Source organism: Symphalangus syndactylus, chromosome 3, assembly GCF_028878055.3.
Source record: "Symphalangus syndactylus isolate Jambi chromosome 3, NHGRI_mSymSyn1-v2.1_pri, whole genome shotgun sequence".
In the NCBI taxonomy this organism is placed as follows: Eukaryota; Metazoa; Chordata; class Mammalia; order Primates; family Hylobatidae; genus Symphalangus; species Symphalangus syndactylus.
This window is the reverse complement of record NC_072425.2, coordinates 32776186-32793627: the sequence shown is the minus strand read 5'-3', so window position 1 is coordinate 32793627 and position 17442 is coordinate 32776186. Positions and strand designations below refer to the sequence as shown.

Sequence of the window (17442 nt, the reverse complement as noted above, 5' to 3'; positions counted from 1 at the left end):
ATGACTAGTGGGGGAGAAGGAAATAAATAAGATCTGGTTTGAAGGCTTTGAGCTTGTGTGTCTGTGGGAGAGCATCCGAGAGCAGGCACCCCACTACTTCACCCCATATCCTCACTTGTTTACTCTCTGCCATGAGCCTGCCCTAAATCTCACCACTTTCAAACACACCCACATAAGGGCTAAAGTTGTGGAGTCTTAACAAGTAGTTAAAAATCAGCTTCAAGCTGGGTGAAGTGTGGTGTGCCTGTAGTCCCAGCTAGTAAAGAGGCTGAAGGGCAGGAGAATTGCGTGAGCCCAGGAATTCAAGGCCCACGTGGGCAATACAGTGAGACCCCCTCTCTTAAAAAAAACAAAAAAACAAAAACAAACAAAGAAAAAGCTCATCTTCCTAGGCTCTTTTTTCCTCTTGGGGAGACAAGGTCTGGTTCTGTTGCTCAGGCTGGAGTGCACAGGTCACCACAGCCTCAACCTCCTGGGCTCAGGTAGTCCTCTAGCCTCAACCTCCCAGTAGCTGGGACTACAGGGGCACAGCATCATGCCTGGCTCATTTAAAATTTTTTTTTGTAGAGACAGGATCTGGTTATGCTGCCCAGGCTGGTCTCCAAGTCCTTGGCTCAAGCAATCCTCCCACCTTGGTCTCCCAAAGTGCTGGGATTATAGGAGGGAACTACTGCATCTGGCCTCACAAGCTCTTTTCTTAGCAGGCTTTCTTGAAAATTATTTTTGATCAACAAAGACAGGTGCCTGTTTGGGGAGCAATAGATGGATGGTGTGTCTCTATTATTTAGACAAATTTTTAAAGTTCAGCTCTCCATAAACTTCAAACTTGGAAATCATGTCATTGTTTCAACAAATATACCATTCACTTAAGATTTTTAACCAACCTATACCACTTTATCCCCACTGTGGCCCCTTGCAAAATATATAAACTTAAATATATATGTATACATATACGTTTTTTATTGATAACGTCAGGAAAAATTGTCCAAAACTTGGAAATGGGCAAAAGAGATTACTGGGTATCCTTTCAGTGGGGTGCTGGGTGCACCTCCGCTGGACTTCCTATTGACTAGGCTATTTTGCAGCACTAGAGGGCTAGAATTTAACTTGCAGAAAACTGATGATAATGTGAAAGATTTATGTCCATAGGAGTGAAAATGAATGTTTTCCAAGAGAAATATAAGTGATCAGTCCTTTCTGTCAGAAAATAAATAAGTTAAACCCACTAATTTCATTTTGTCCTATATGATATTAACTAGTTAACCAGTTTGGCACCTATTAGCAAATTCATGTGATCATTCCTGAGGTCAGATTTTCCTTTGAACCTTAACGTCTTACTAGTTCTCCTTTGAGGTCAACAACTTACTGAGTCCTCCATTAATCAACTACTTGAATAGAATCTTAGATAGGTTTTCATCTTATAGTTGCATAAGTCATGTTTTCAACTTTTTGAAAATTATATTTCAGTACAATCCATCTTACTCTATATTCCACATTAGATTACATGACTTTCATCAATTCTTTTCATTGGCTCATTTTTAAATTTCAAATACATATTTTTGGTTAAAAAATACTTCTTACTCAATGGTGAGTTCATTGGATCACATAGTGGAAAATTACCTTCTTATCCAACAGTATTTGTCACAAGAATTAAAACAGAATATTGAACCAGTGTTAAATTTGGAGGAACAGTGGCATTATTGCTGACAAAGTATTTGACTTAAGAAAAATGTTCTTTTAAGAGACCATGGTTAATATACCGCATTTTCTAAAAAAGAACTTGAAAGAAGCTTTCTTCTTCTCCTTCTCTCTCTCCTCCATTTCTTCCTCATTCTTCTTCTTCTTCTTCTTTCTTCTTCTTCCTTCTTTGAGACAGGAGGATCTCACTCTGTCACCCAGGGTGGAGTGCAGTGGTGCAATCATGGCTCATGGCTCACTGCTACCTTGACCTCCCAAGCTCAAGCGATCCCTCCACCTCAGCCTCCGAAGTAGCTGGGACTACAAGCACATGCCACCATGTCCAGCTAATTAAAAAAAAAAAAAAGTAGACACAGGGTCTTGCTGTGTTGCCCAGGCTAGTCTTGAACTATTGGCCTCAAGAGATCCTCCCGCTTCAGCCTCCCAAAGTTCTGGGATTGCAGTTGTGAGCCACCATGCCTGGCTGAGACTTAGTGTTTAGTGGGTATCGACTTTCAGTTTTGCAAGATGAAAAAAGTTCTGTGGATAGGTAGTGGTGGTGATTGCACAACAATATGAATGGACCTAACACTGAACTGTACACTTAAAAATGTTTGTTTGTTTGTTTTTGAGACAGAGCCTCACTCTTGTTGCCCAGGCTGGAGTCCAATGGCATGAACTCGGCTCACTGCAACCTCCGCCTCCCGAGTTCAAGCGATTCTCCTGCCTCAGCCTCCCAAGTAGCTGGGATTACAGGCACGTGCCACCATGCCTGGCTAATTTTGTACTTTTAGTAGAGATGCGGTTTCACTATGTTGGTCAGGCTGTTCTCAAACTCCCGACCTCAAATGATCCACCTGCCTTGGCCTCTCAAAGTGCTGGGATTATAGGCATAAGCCACCACACCTGGCCTTAAAAATGTTTAAAATTGGCTGGACGCAGTGGCTCACACCTGTAATCCCAGCACTTTGGGAAGCCGAGGCGGGTGGATCATGACGTCAGGAGATCGAGACCATCCTGGCTAACACGGTGAAACCCCATCTCTACTAAAAATATAAAAAATTAGCTAGGCGTGGTGGCGGGCGCCTGTAGTCCCAGCTACTGTAGAGGCTGAGGCAGGAGAATGGCAAGAACCCAGGAGGCAGAGGTTGCAGTGAGCCGAGATCACACCACTGCACTCCAGCCTGGGCGACAGAGTGAGACTCTATCTCAAAAAAAAAAAAGTTTAAAATTGTTTTTAAAAATTCAATGACAAAAAACGTTCATGCCCATTTTTATTTTTATTTTATCAGATAGGCAAATATTAAGGACTTTCCAAATTAGTTTTGGTCTGGCAAATCTATATGGGGTCAGGTTTACAAGAAAGATATCTTGGAAAGCCCCATTTTTCCCAATACTCCTGAGACATAAGTGAATGGGATTTCGGGAGAGCTCTGGGAGGACTCTGGGGAGCCATGGATATGGGAAGGCGGAGGGCAGGCGAAAAATTTCATTCTGAACACTGGTTCAGTATCTCTAGGGAGATTTTCCCCCAAGCTGCTATTCTCAGTGTCGGATTCCAGTGTGAAGAGGTTTGGGGTTTGTCCAGTGGGTTCCCATCTGGCTACAAGGCCAGAAGGAGAATCGAGGAGGGAGATTGGATACTAAATATCCTGGGACTCTCCTGGAAAAAAACCCATTCTTGCTTACCACACTCCTGACCATAAATGATTACACAGACTGCTTTGGGACAGCTCCTGGCAGGCTTGCAAATTGTTATTTTTGTTTTTAATTTAATTTATTTATTTAGAGACAGAGTCTTGCTCTGTCGCCCAGGCTGGAATGCAGTGGCGTGATCACAGCTCATTGCAACTTTCAACTTCTGGGCAAAAGCAGTCCTCCCTCTGCAGCCTCCCATAAATTGTAAATAAATTGTTTATATGTGGGTATTTTAGGAATGGCTTGAATATCTAATTGTAATGAGTTTAATATACTCTGGGGTTGCACTTACTGCCTGAAGTTTGCATTAACAGAGATAATTTAAATATTTGAAGCCTTTGAAGTATATTGATTGAAAACTTGTGTGTTTGAAACAAAGTAACAGTCCCTCTGTAACAGTCTGCTCCACCCCCACCAGATCTAACCCTGGCTGACTCAACATCTGTGAAAACCCCAAGGCCACCTTCAAAGAAGCCACATTGCCTCTCCCAGAATGGGGTCATCATCTCAAGCAGATTTGTAAAGGCTGGTAACAGGGACCTGTCCCTCCGGAGAAATGCCCTGCTGATGAAGTCTCTAACTCAAACAAAGGCTGACTTCTCATTTTTTGAAGCTTAATGACTCTCAGATACTTTGTTGCTATTGGAGAAACAGTAGGATTACTCTGCCTTCTCCAGCATACCTCTCCCTCCCCCCAGAAACACACATACATCAAACACCCTACCTGGAGTTAGTTTGTAGACCTTGGGCAGCGAGTGCACTATTGTCTGCTGCACAAGGCTGTGCTGTGTAATTTACCCCAAACGCTAGTATTCTCAGAAAAGCAAAACAAGCATGGGTGGAAAGGGACAGCTCAGCTTAGGGGACAAGTCCTGGACTCCCTATTTTTACAATAGTGCTCTCTCCCCTCACTGTAATGGACTCAAGAGACCCTGTGATCCCCCCAGAAGAAGATGGGGCAGCAGCAAGATTTGGATTTGGACTTGGATTTGGGAGCAAACTTCAGACACTACAACAGACAAGTTCAAGGAGCAGCAGGCTTAGTATTCACCTATCCACCCCCGACCTCAGGTGGTTGAGACAACACCAAGTGAGACAGGCTCTGTCACCCAGTCTCTCTGTCTCTGTCACACACACACACACACACACACACACACACACACACACACACACACAGCATCACCTGCCTCACTTGCAAAAGCCTCAGCTGTTGGTGTTTTTATTCCACAAACCCTGAAAGGAAGCCTGCTGACAGCCCATTTCCGGACCCAGGATCAGCCACCCACAGCCCTAAGGAGAAGCAGGCCAGGCAGTGGGGGCCAAATCAGCAATGAGCAGCACAGTTGCTGAGGAAGCCACAACAGCTGTGAAAGCGGATGGTTCCAGACTTTCACTGATAGAGAGACCAGCTCACGGTGAAGACCTGTATCACCGACCTGGACAAATAGTGCAATCTTCAAAACAGAAATACTTTACTCAATTATTTTGCAATGGACTTAGCTACAAGCTCTATTGGTTTCTTTGCTCGCCACTGTTTTTCATGTCCTATGTCTTCCTCTTTCCCCACTTCTCCTCCTCCTCCTTCATCTTCTTTGGGGACATCTTTGAGTATCTGTTTCAGAAAGTATTCCTGGGTGGTAAACTTCGAATCTTTGCAAGTCCAAATACATGTTGATTTTTCCCTCATAATTTTTTTTTTTTTTTTTTTTTTTTTTTTTTTGAGACAGGGTCTTGTTCTGTCGCCCAAGCTGGAGTGCAGTGGCCCAGTCTTGGCTCACTGCAACCCCCATCTCCTGGGTTCAAGCAACTCTTGTGCCTCAGCCCCCCAAGTAGCTGGGATTACAGGCATGCGCCATCACATCCAGCTAATTTTTGTTATTTTTAATAGAGCCAGGGTTTCGCCATGTTGCCCAGGCTGGTCTCAAACTCCTGACCTCAAGTGATCTGCCTGCCTCGGCCTCCCAACCCCATAATTTAATTATACATTAACTGAGTATAGAATTCTGGATTCAAAATAATTAGGTGATAGGTTAATGTGGTCTAGAATTCTGGATTCAGATGGAGTGCTGCAGATGGAGGGTCCTATGCTACTGTGGTTATCAACCCCTCACATGTGACATGTCATTCTCCTATCATATCTACCAAGCTTTGGGGGATTTTCTCTTTATCCTGGGAATTCAGAAATTTCATGAGGATATAATGTTTCATTATTCTTGCCTAGCACTCAATGGACCCTTTCAATTTGTGGAATTAAGGCTTTCTACAGGAAAGACATTTTTTCTATTAATTATTTGATTATTTCATTCCCTCAATTATTTCTATTTATCCCTTCTGGAATGTATGGGAAATTTTTTTTTTTAATAGAGTCTCACTTTGTTGCCCAGGCTGTCTTCAAACTCCTAACTTCAAGCTATCCTCCCTCCTTGGCCTTCCAAATGCTGGGATTACAGACGTGAGCCACCATGCCTGGCTGGGAATTTTTTAAAACTTGCCTCTAGCCTCCATGGCTGTTAGTATTTTTCTTTGACTCTTCACTTTCTTTGCCTTCATTTACTGAATGTGGGAGATTGCCATAACTCAATTTAGTGAACTTTGTGTGCATGAATTTGATCCTTATCCATGCCGTTCTGCTCTTCAATTCATCTATTGAAATATTTTTATATCAGCAATCATGTTTTTAATTTCTAAGAGCTCTGCTTCTTTGTATAGAATGGCTTTTTTTCTGTAGTTGCAATGACTTCTGTTTTATCAGGAAGTTGTTCATTTACTTGTTGAGTTTGATGACTCTTCTTCTGCTGGTTTTCCTCAAGTGTTTCATGATTTTTGACTGTCCTTATTTCTACGTGAGGGTCTCCTCCGTTATGAATTAACAGTTTGTGAGAATGAATCAGGTGGTGATATGGTTTGGCTCTGTGTCCCTACCCAAATCTCATCTGCAATTGTAATCCCCACGTGTCCAGGGAGGGAAGTGATTGGATTATGGGAGTGGTTTCCCCTATGTTATTCTCATGATAGTGAGTGAGTTCTCCTGAGATCTGATGGTTTTATGAGGGTCTCTTTTCTCTTCGCTTTCTCTTCTCTCTTCGCTTTCTCTTCTCTCTTCGCTTTCTCTTCTCTTGCCTGCCACCATGTAAGATGTGCCTGCTTCCCCTTCTGCCATGATTGTAGGTTTCCTGAGGTCTCCCCAGCCATGTAAAACTGTTAGTCAATTAAACCTCTTTCCTATATAAATTACCCAGTCTCAGGTATTTCTTTATGGCAGTATGAAAATGGGGCCAGGTGCGGTGGCTCACGCCTGTAATCCCAGCACTTTGGGAGGCTGAGGCAGGTGGATCACTAGCTCAGGAGTTCAAGACCAGCATGGCCAACGTGGTGAAACCCAATCTCTACTAAAAATACAAAAATTAGCCGGGTGTGGTGGTGCCCACCTGTAATCCCAGCTACTCTGGAGGCTGAGGCAGGAGACTTGCTTAAACCTCAGAAGTGGAGGTTGCAGTGAGCCAAGATTGAGCCACTGTACTCCAACCTGGGCAACAGAGCAAGACTCTGTCTCAAAAAAAAAAAAAGAAAAGAAAAGATAATAGACTAATACAGGTGGGTTAAAAAAAATGGAATCAATAATTTGGCTGTATTTCTCCAGGTGAGAATCTCTGCTTTCTTAGAAGTAAATGGAGATTTGGTTACAGTGGTTCTAGCTCCAGTGGTTGTGCAAAGCAGGAGGTAGGAGTGGGGAGGTAAAGAGAGTGCATTTGAAACCTCCTTCTTGGTTGCCATATTTTCTCTGGCCCCAGTGCTTTCTCTGGGAGCCTCTTTTGTATCACTATTCTCATCTTATTTGGTAAGCAATAAGCTTCATTTAAAGTTATCACTTGGGCCGGGCATGGTGGCTCATGCCTGTAATCCCAGCACTTTGGGAGGCCAAGGTGGGTGGATCACTTGAGGTCAGGAGTTCAAAACCAGCCTGGCCAACATGATGAAACCCCGTCTCTACTAAAAATACAAAAAATTAGCCAGGCATGGTGGCAGGCACCTGTAATCCCAGCTACTCAGGAGGCTGAGGCAAGAGAATCACTGAATCACTTGAACCCGGGAGGTGCAGGTTGCAGTGAGCAGAGATCGTGCTGCTGCACTCCAGCCTGGGCAATAAGAGCAAAACTCCACCTCAAAATAAATAAATAAATAAAATATAAATAAATAAATACAGTTATCCCTTGGGGAAAAAATTCAGAACTAACCACTTCTAAAACAGAAAATAGGTGAAGACGTTTGTAGCTCATGAATAAATTATCAGCTCACTATCCTACCGGTTCCTTTTCCCTGTCTCTGCTGTCTCTGAACCTGAGATAATTCTGGAGTTCTAATGGGAAAATGTACTATTTTGGAGACGCTCTCTTTCTGCTTTCATGAGATTGTGGGTGCCTCCACTCTATTGTGTTTTTATCAGTCTGATCACATCTGCTTTATGTTTTCAGCAAATCTCCTGTTTTGCTGCTCTCATAATACCATGCCTGGATCTCCAGTACTGCTTTCAAGTAATTCTGCTCCCACCTCCAGCCTCTATTAAAAAAAAATTTGAGATATAATTTTCATGCAGTGAAATATACAAATATTAAGTATATAGCTCATAAATTTGTACTTATACACACACCAAATATCCACCACTCGGGCCAAGAAACAGAGCATTACAAGCTTCCTGGAAGCTCCCTCATATATTTTATTAGTCAGTCCCCCATAAGTAATCAATGTTCCAACCTGTATAATCACCATAGGTTAGTTTTGCCTGCTTTTGAATTTTATGTAAAGTAAATCACTATTTATTTTTTTGCTTGTGACTTTTTATACTCATCATTGTATCTGTGAGAGTTAAACCCATGTCGTTATCAGTAGAAGTTCATTTTCTTCATTTCTGTGTAATAGTCCAATGCAAACATGTATATGCAACAATTTACTTACCCATTCCATTGTGGATGGACATTTGGACAATTGTCCATTTTTAGCTCCAAATAAAACTGCTATGAAACTTCTTGTATTAATACCTGTTTTGGGGGGTATGTATAGTGTTTATTCTGCTGGGTAAATATCCAGGATCACAGGGTTTATAGATGGTCAGCTTTAGGAGTATTGCCAAACAAATTTCCAAAGCAGCTGCTGTTCATACTTCCATGACTGATGCAGAGAGTTCCAGCAGCTCCATGTCCTTGCCAACATTTGGTTTTGTCAGTCATTTTAATTTTAGCAACTTTGATGTGTGTATAGGGTCCTCTTATTGTGGTTTTATTTTCATTTCATTGTTGGCCAATAATATTAGACACATTTTCTTTCTTTTTTTTTTTTTTAGACGGAGTTTCACTCTTATTGCCCAGGCTGGAGTGCAATGGCACGATCTTGGCTCACTGCAACTCCGGCTCCTGGGTTCAAGCGATTCTCCTGCCTCAGCCTCCCAAGTAGATGGGATTACAGGCATGCACCACCATGCATGGCTAATTTTGTATTTTTAGTAGAGACGGGGTTTCTCCATGTTGGTCAGGCTGGTCTCGAACCCCCAAACTCAGGCGATCCACCTGCCTTGGCCTCCCAAAGTGCTGGGATTACAGGCATGAGCCACCGCACCCAGCCATTAAACACATTTGTTTATTGACCATTTTGAAATCCTCTTTTAAGATATGCTATCACATATTTTGTCCATTTTGTAAAATTGGGTTATCTTTTTCTCATTGATCTATTGGAGTTTGTTTATATTCTGAATTTAAGTCACTCGTCAGACATATGTATTCCAAATATCTTCTCCAAGCATATGACTTGCCTTTTCACTCTCTTAATGATGCCATCTGATGAATAAACTTAACTTTAAAGAAGGTAATTTATCAACGTTTTCTTCTATGGTTAGTGCTTTTGTGTTCTGTTTAAGAAATTTTTGCCTATTTGGAGATCACAAAGTTATTCTATTTTCTTCTAGAGTAAACTTGTAGAACTTCTCGATTATTTTACTTTTCACATTTAGCTCTAAAATTCATCTGGAATTAATTTTTATGTATAGTGCGAAGTTCATTCTTCCCCATGTGGATATACAATTGTTACAGCATCATTTATTGAAAATGCCCCTCTCCCTGCCCCCCCAAGAATTGCAGAGGAGGCTTCATTATGAATTAGGGGATTGGGTATTTGTGGAGTCTGCTGCTAGACTCCATTCAATTCCATTGACCAATTTGTCTATCCTTGCTTTAATACCACTGTCTTAAGTACTGTTGCTTTATTGTAATTCATATCTGGTAGGGAAAATCTTCTGGTTTTATTTTTCTTCGATATTACCTTGGTTACATTTTCAGCATTTTCCATTTTCAAATTATATACATAAAATGTAGGCTGAGGCATGATAATCACTTGAACCTGGAAGGTGGAGGTTGCAGTGAGCTGAGATTGCGCCACTACACTCCAGCCTGGGCCACAGAGCAGGACTCCATCTCAAAAAAAAAAAAGATCTCCAGCATGGTACACAAGACCCTTTATAATCAGGTCTCTGCTCATGTCTCCACATACATTTCTACTTCCAAAGTCCCCTATATGTCACATTTAGCACTTACTACGTGTATTAAACTGTCACTTACTTGTCTGTCTTGTCTGTTTTGTCTGTCTTTCCCATTAACTTATAAGTTTTGCAAGGACCTGGAGTGCACCATATTCACCAGCTATCATTGCATCTGGGCAAAAGTCCTGGTAACTAGTAAGTGTTCTACATATTTGGGGAAGGAGGAAAAAATTGGAATTGATCACTGTCAGCTCTGGCTTGCCAGTGGGTATTAATATTCAGCTCACCTGTGCATCTTTGGAACAAGCTAGGGTAGAAAAGCTTCAAATTAGTCATCCCCCTACATGTCTTATTTCCTGTTCATTCAAAGGCTTGGTTCCTGGATCATATATCCCCAGGTAACTGTCTCCCACACAGACTGTCTCCAGGGCTCCGATGATGCTTCACATTGTAACGACTTGCTCACCTGGCTGTTTAAACAAGGAGGCTGGGTGCAGTGGCTGATTCCTGTAATCCCAACACTTTGGGAGGCCAAGGAGGGTGGATCACCTGAGGTCAGGAGTTCGAGAACAACTTGGCCAACATGGTGAAACCCTGTGTCTACTAAAAATACAAAAAATTAGCAAGGCATGGTGGTGTGCACCTGTAGTCCTAGCTACTTGGGAGGCTGAGGCAGAAGAATTGCTTGAACCCGGGAGGCGGAAGTTGCGGTGAGCCGAGATTGCGCCACTGCACTCCAGCCTGGGCAACAAGAGCAAATCTCCATTTCAAAATAAAAATAAAAATACATAAAAATAGATATGAGTGAGAAACTTTGAATCTGTGCCAAGGTGGGTAATGGAAAAGGAAGCCTGTATTAGCCAGTTCAAAAGATTTCTTATGCTTTGATTTTCTCTAGCAGGTTTGTGGAATAAGCCCTCAGCACTCATGGCTAATTTTAAAATCAAATTATTCTTTCTTATTGTGGCAGCTAATTCTTAAATACGGTTTGCTAATATTGGCCACAATACTGGACTGACAAGCCACAAGCCTTAGATCCTCACAGAAAACACAGGTTGTCACACGTCATTTAAATCAAGTCACCCGCACCCGTCCAAACAGGTCAGCTGCCATCAAAATTCCTCTTTCCCGGATGCTCCTCCTTCAAAGCTCTGCTCTCTATACTTAGGAGAGTTGGGGTTCAAGTGAAATAAAATATGATGCAAAATGTTGAAAGAAAAGCTGAAATTTATGGGCACTCATAACCCAAAAGTTTCAGTTACAAGTCCGACTTAAGGTGGCCTTGACCAGTGATTCAAAAAATGCCTCAAGAATCCAGTTTCTCCTCCTAGCTCTGCTCTGTTCTCAGGTTTTCTTCCCATTATCGTAAGATGACTGCAGCTGCGGCAGCAGTTTTTACAACCTCTCAGCTTCAAATCTGGTGGACAGAGAAAGATGCTCTTCCTACTGAGTGACTTGAACCCTTGAGCCCTCTATCTATGGGGGAAAGTACCCATAACTAAACCAACCTCACCACTGCACTGAATACTGGCATCAATAATTAGCCTCCATCCACTGGAGCTTGACCTGAGTGTGGGGTCGGCCTCTCCCAAACCCCAAGACTGAGCTGCGAAGGAGCAGTTCCCGGTGGAAACTCACAGAAATGTTTTACCAGAAGGGCAAAAGGATTCTGCACAGAAAATCAGCATGTGTGACTAGCTAGCTCTTCCAAATCATACATGCATTTTCTTTTTATTCTTTATTCTTTTTTTTTTTTTTTTTTTTTTGAGATGGAGTCTCGCTCCGTTCCCAGGCTGGAGTGCAATGGCATGATCTCAATTCACTGCAACCTCTGACTCCCAGGTTCAAGCGATTCTCCTGCCTCAGCCTCCTGAGTAGCTGGGATTACAGGCATGCGCCACCATGCCCAGCTGATTGCTTTGAATTTTGAATATAAATGGAGTTTCACTATATTGGCCAGGCTGGTCTCGAACTCCTGACCTCAATTGATCCACCCACCTCGGCCTCCCAAAGTGCTGAGATGACAGGTGTGAGCCACCCCGCCCGGCCTGTACATGCGTTTTCACAAAGCATAACTTACTTGAGCTGGAAGTTTTTTTAAATCCCCTTTCCATGTGGCATTACTGGTGCAAAAGTAATGGCAAAACCGCAATTGCTTTTGCACCAACCTGATAGGACTTGGCTTTAGGTCTGTCAACGCTTTGGGTAACTCTTTTTTGTTCTGTTGTTGTTAAGCTATATCTACCTAAAGAGTTATTTAAACCCCAAACTGAACACAGTTCTCTGGGCTAGTCTCACCACTGTAAAATCAAGTGGAACTTCTGTAAGTCCTGATATGAAACCTCAGTAATACATTCAGAATATTTTTTATAACTCAAGTGCTGAGCCTTAAATGCCTACCCATTACATTGTACATTGTTCAATTCAGTCTATTGCATCTACCCTCTCTTAGCATATAACTCCAGAAAACACTAGAAATGGCTTTCCGGAGACCAACTCTCCACCCAGGAATAATGAGCCTGATGTCACCTCAGGCTAGCTCCAGGGACCTCTCCAGAAAGGTCTAAAAGGGGAGATACTGAGTAAAGAGGCTCATGGCTTGCTTCAGCCAAACATTAACAGCCTCTGCAAAGCTATAGGAGGGATTCTGGCTTCTAGATCAATCTAGTTTTTTAGAAGCAAACAAAGACCTGTCTTGTGCAAACAAAAACCTCTGGGGCCTCAGGAAAAAGGAAGAAGCTTCCAGCTGCCAAGATCAGGAAGATATTGAGGAGGAGGACCTCAAGCTAGATAGATAGGTTTTCTTTTTCTTTTTCTTTTCTTTCTTTCTTTTTTTTTTTCTTAGCATCTTACTCTGTCTGCTGCCAGGCTGGAATGCAGTGGCGCAATCACAGCTTGCTGCAGCCTCTACCTCCCTGGACTCAGGTAATCCTTGTACCTCAGCTTCCCAAGTAGCTGGGACTACAGGCATGCATCACCACACCCAGCTAATTTTTTTTTTTTTTTTTTTTCAGTAGAGACAAAGATTCGCCATGTTGCCCCAGCTCATCTTGAACTCCTGGGCTCAAGCAGTCCACCCACCTTGATCTCCCAAAGGCTTAGGATTATAGTCGTGAGCCATGGCATCCGGCCTACAAACTTTTTTTTTTTTTTTTTTTGAGACAGAGTTTCATTTTTTCATTTTTGGTTTTTTTGTTTTGTTTTTTATACTTTAAGTTCTGGGTTACATGTGCAGAAAGTGCAGTTATGTTACATAGGTATACACATGCCATGGTGGTTTGCTGCACCCATCAACCCATCACCTACATTAGGTATTTCTCCTAATGTTATCCCTTCCTTATCCCCGCACCCCTCACAGGCCCCGGTGTGTGATGTTCCCCTCCCTGTGTCCAAGTGTTCTCATTGTTCAACTCCCACGTACGAGTGAGAACATGCAGTGTTTGGTTTTCTGATCTTGTGATAGTTTGCTGAGAATGATGGTTTCTAGCTTCATCCATGTCCCTGCAAAGGATGTGAACTCATCCTTTTTTATAGCTGCATAGTATTCCATGGTGTATATGTGCCACATTTTCTTAATCCAGTCTATCATTGATGGACATTTGGGTTGGTTCCAAGTCTTTGCTATTGTGAATAGTGCTGCAATAAACATACGTGTGCATGTGTCTTTATCGTAGAATGATTTATAATCCTTTGGGTATATGCCCAGTAATGCGATTGCTGGGTCAAATGGTATTTCTAGTTCTAGATCCGTAAGGAATCACCACACTGTCTTCCACAACTAATTGAACTAATTTACACTCCCACCAACAGTGTAAAACGTTTTTATTTCTCCACATCCTCTCCAGCATCTGTTGTTTCCTGACTTTTTAATGATCATCATTCCAACTGGCATGAGATGGTATCTCATTGTGGTTTTGATTTGCATTTCTCTAATGACCAGTGATGATGAGCATTTTTTCATATGTCTGTTGGCTGCATAAATGTCTTCTTTTGAGAAGTGTCTGTTCATATCCTTTGCCCATTTTTTGATGGGGTTGTTTGCTTTTCTCTTGTAAACTTGTTTAAGTTCTTTGTAGATTCTGGATATTAGCCCTTTGTCAGATGGATAGATTGCAAAAATTTTCTCCCATTCTGTAGGTTGCCTATTCACTCTGATGATAATTTCTTTTGCTGTGCAGAAGCTCTTTAGTTTAATTAGATCCCATTTGTCAATTTTGGCTTTTGTTGCCATTGCTTTTGGTGTTTTAGACATGAAGTCTTTGCCCATGCCTATGTCCTGAATGGTATTGCCCAGGTTTTCTTCCAGGATTTTTATGGTCCTAGGTCTTATGTTTAAGTCTTTGATCCATCTTGAGTTGATTTTTGTATAAGATGTAAGGAAGGGGTCCAGTTTCAGTTTTCTGCATATGGCTAGCCAGTTTTCCCAACACCATTTATTAAATAAATGGATAAGCTTTTTGATGTTCTGCTGGATTTGGTTTGCCTGTATTTTATTAAGGATTTTTGCATCGATGTTCATCTAAAAATAAATGTATTGGCTGGGCACAGTGGCTTATACCTGTAATCCCAGCACTTTGGGAGGCCAAGGTGGGTGGATCACCTGAGGTCAGGAGTTCAAGACCAGCCTGGCCAACATGGTAAAACCCCATCTCAACTAAAAATACAAAAATTAGCCAAGCATGGTGGTGGCTGCCTGTTATCCCAGCTACTTGGGAGGCTGAGGCAGGAGAATCGCCTGAGACTGGGAGGCAAAGGTTGCAGTGAGCCAAGATGGCGCCACTGCACTCCAGCCTGGGTGACAGAGTGAGACTCCATCTCAAAAATAAATAAATAAATAAATATGTATCACGACAGAGCAAGACCCTGTCTCAAAACCAAACAAAAACAAAAAAAAAGTATTAATGCACAAAATAACACTTTTTGGTTCATCATCTGGCTATAAAAGCAACACAAGTGAATTATGGAACATTTTAATAAAGAAAAATTACAGAGAACAAAATAAAGACTTGTCATGAACATTAAAAATTACACCTGTAGTCCCAGCTACTTGGGAGGCTGAGGCGGGAGAATCATTTGATCCTAGGAGGCAGAGGTTGCAGTAAGCTGAGATCGCGCCATTGCACTCCAGCCTAGGCAACAGAGCAAGACTCTGTCTCAAAAAAAATAAATAAATAAAAAGAACTGCCTGAGACTGGGTAATCTATCAACAAAAGAGGTTTAATAGATTCACAGTTTCGCATGGCCGGGGAGGCCTCAGGAAACTAACAGTCATGGTGGAAAGGGAAGCAGGCACCTTCTTCACAAGGCAGCAGGAGAGCGAGTGAGAGCACAAGCAGAATTACCATTTATAAAATCATCAGATCTCGTGATAATTCACTATCACAAGAACAGCATGGTAGAAACCACCCCAATAATCCAATCACTTCCCTTCCTTGACATGTGGGGATTACATTTTGAGATGAGATTTGGGTGGGGACACAGAGCCAAACCACATCACCAGTTAAATTTGCATTTCAGATAAACAATGAATAATGTTTTAGTATCAGTATGTCCCATGCAATACTGTAACAAATACTGCATCAGATATACTTAAACTGTGACATTATTTGTTATTTATCTGAAATGCAAATTTAGCTGGGCATACTGTATTTTATCTGGCAACTTCAATTTCACCTCTGTTCATCATGCCAAGATGGTCCTTACCTATGCTACAGTTTCAAGAATACAGAAAAAGGTTTCCAAGCATGTCCCACAGCTGCCGATATTCTGGCCTAAAATTTTACTCACAGATGATGGGGTTTTTTTTGTGTTGCCATTGGTTGCAGATTTTATCTCAGGGGCTGTACAGAAAACAAGGATCTGATGGAAAGGAGGATGGAAAATGATGAAATTATGAAAAACTCTAAAAATTAAGTAGTACTTTCTCCATGCCAGGTACTTTTCTGAGCACCTTACACAATTTTTTTTTTTTTTTTTTGAGACGGAGTCTTTCTCTGTCCCCCAGGCTGGAGTGCAGTGGCGCAATCTCGGCTCACCGCAACCTCCACCTCCTGGGTTCACGCCATTCTCCTGCCTCAGCCTCCCGAGTAGCTGGGACTACAGGCTCCCGCCAACACGCTCGGCTAATTTTTTGTATTTTTAGTAGAGACAGGTTTTCACCGTGTTAGCCAGGATGGTCTCGATCTCCTGACCTCGTGATCCACCCGCCTCGGCCTCCCAAAGTGCTGGGATTACAGGCTTGAGCCACCGCGCCCGGCCCCACCTTACACATTTTAACTCCTGTAATCTGTACAACCACTTAATAGCAGCTACAATTATCCTGATCTTACAGACGAGGAAACTAGATTACAGAGAAGGAGAATGATTTGCCCAAAGTCTCAGGTGACAGAACTAGCATTCAAACCTGAGCAGCCTACGTCCCAGATTGATGCTTTCAGCCACCCTGCTATGACAATTCTCAGAGGCAGAGCCAGGGTCTGGAGGCCAGGGATGGCTCAAAATGAGTCTTGCTGAAGGTCTACGGGGGTTTGCTAAAGGAATGGGGCTGGAAAAGACCTGGACGAACGCTACATCACTGCTTGTTTAGTGGTCCCCCAGTTCCAGGAGGTGAAGTTCTAATTCCTTAGCCTAGCATTGTATCGGTAGTCTTCACCACACCCCAATTCCCACCTGAGGCCCAATCTAGCCTCCTATCTAGCAGGTACTTGGTGCTGCTCCCCAAACCTCCCATATGCCCTTATTCCTCTTCCTTAGCATATTCTCTTCCCTCCCCTCACTCTCTTCCATGTGAATGCCAACGTATCATCTGTTTAGAGAGAGTGCTCACCAAATATCTGTTTGCTCCTCCACCTTCCCCAGCCTCCCTAGCAATTAGGTTGGGACCATATAATTCTGGCTAGTGGATCATGAGCAGAAGTGACACGTGTCACTTCTCTGACAAGGTATTTAAGAGCTCGAGTATCTAAGAACCAGTGGTCTCTTCCCTGCGGAGGAGACTTTGGAGGCTGTGTGTTTTAGATGCGGCAGCAGCAAGGTGGACGGCAATAGCCCAACCCATAGAAATGAACTTTTGTTGGTGATAAGCTGTGGATTTTCACGTTTATCTGCGGCCACAACATCATCTAGACTATTCTGACCAGGATATCATTCAAGGCCCTGTCCAGACTGCACTCTGGCCCCTGTCCCTTCCACTGTGCTCCCCTGGTTTCTTTTTTTTTTTTTTTTCCTTTCCTTGGAGACAGGGTCTTGCTCTATTGCCCAGGCTGGAGTGCAGTGGTGCAATCACAGTTCACTGCAACCTCAACCTCCTGGGCTCAAGTAATCCTCCCACCTCAGCCTCCCAAGTGCCAGGACTACAAGTACACGCCACCATGCCTACGTTTTTTTATTTTTTGTAGAGATGAGGTCTCACTACATTAACTAGGCTGCTCTCGAACTCCTGTGCTCAAGCGATCCTCCCACCTTGGCCTCCCAACATGCTGGGATTTGAGGCATGAGCCACTGCACTGGCCCTCCCCTGGTGTTTTCTAAACCCCTCCCTT

General features: G+C 42.7%; 1 protein-coding gene across 2 annotated transcripts in view; it reads right to left on the bottom strand.

The window, feature by feature from the left end:
- The window catches only part of SUSD1 (sushi domain containing 1), a 180932-nt gene that overhangs the window by 140946 nt on the left and 22544 nt on the right, over positions 1-17442 (bottom strand). Inside the window, exon 1 of one of the 2 annotated variants that reach the window (XM_055271452.2) lies at positions 632-686. The exons of the other annotated variant lie outside the window; for it this stretch is intronic. The gene's annotated coding sequence lies outside the window, so the exon portion shown is untranslated. Of the gene's footprint in view, positions 1-631; positions 687-17442 lie in introns of those variants that run through there. 2 annotated transcript variants of the gene reach the window in all.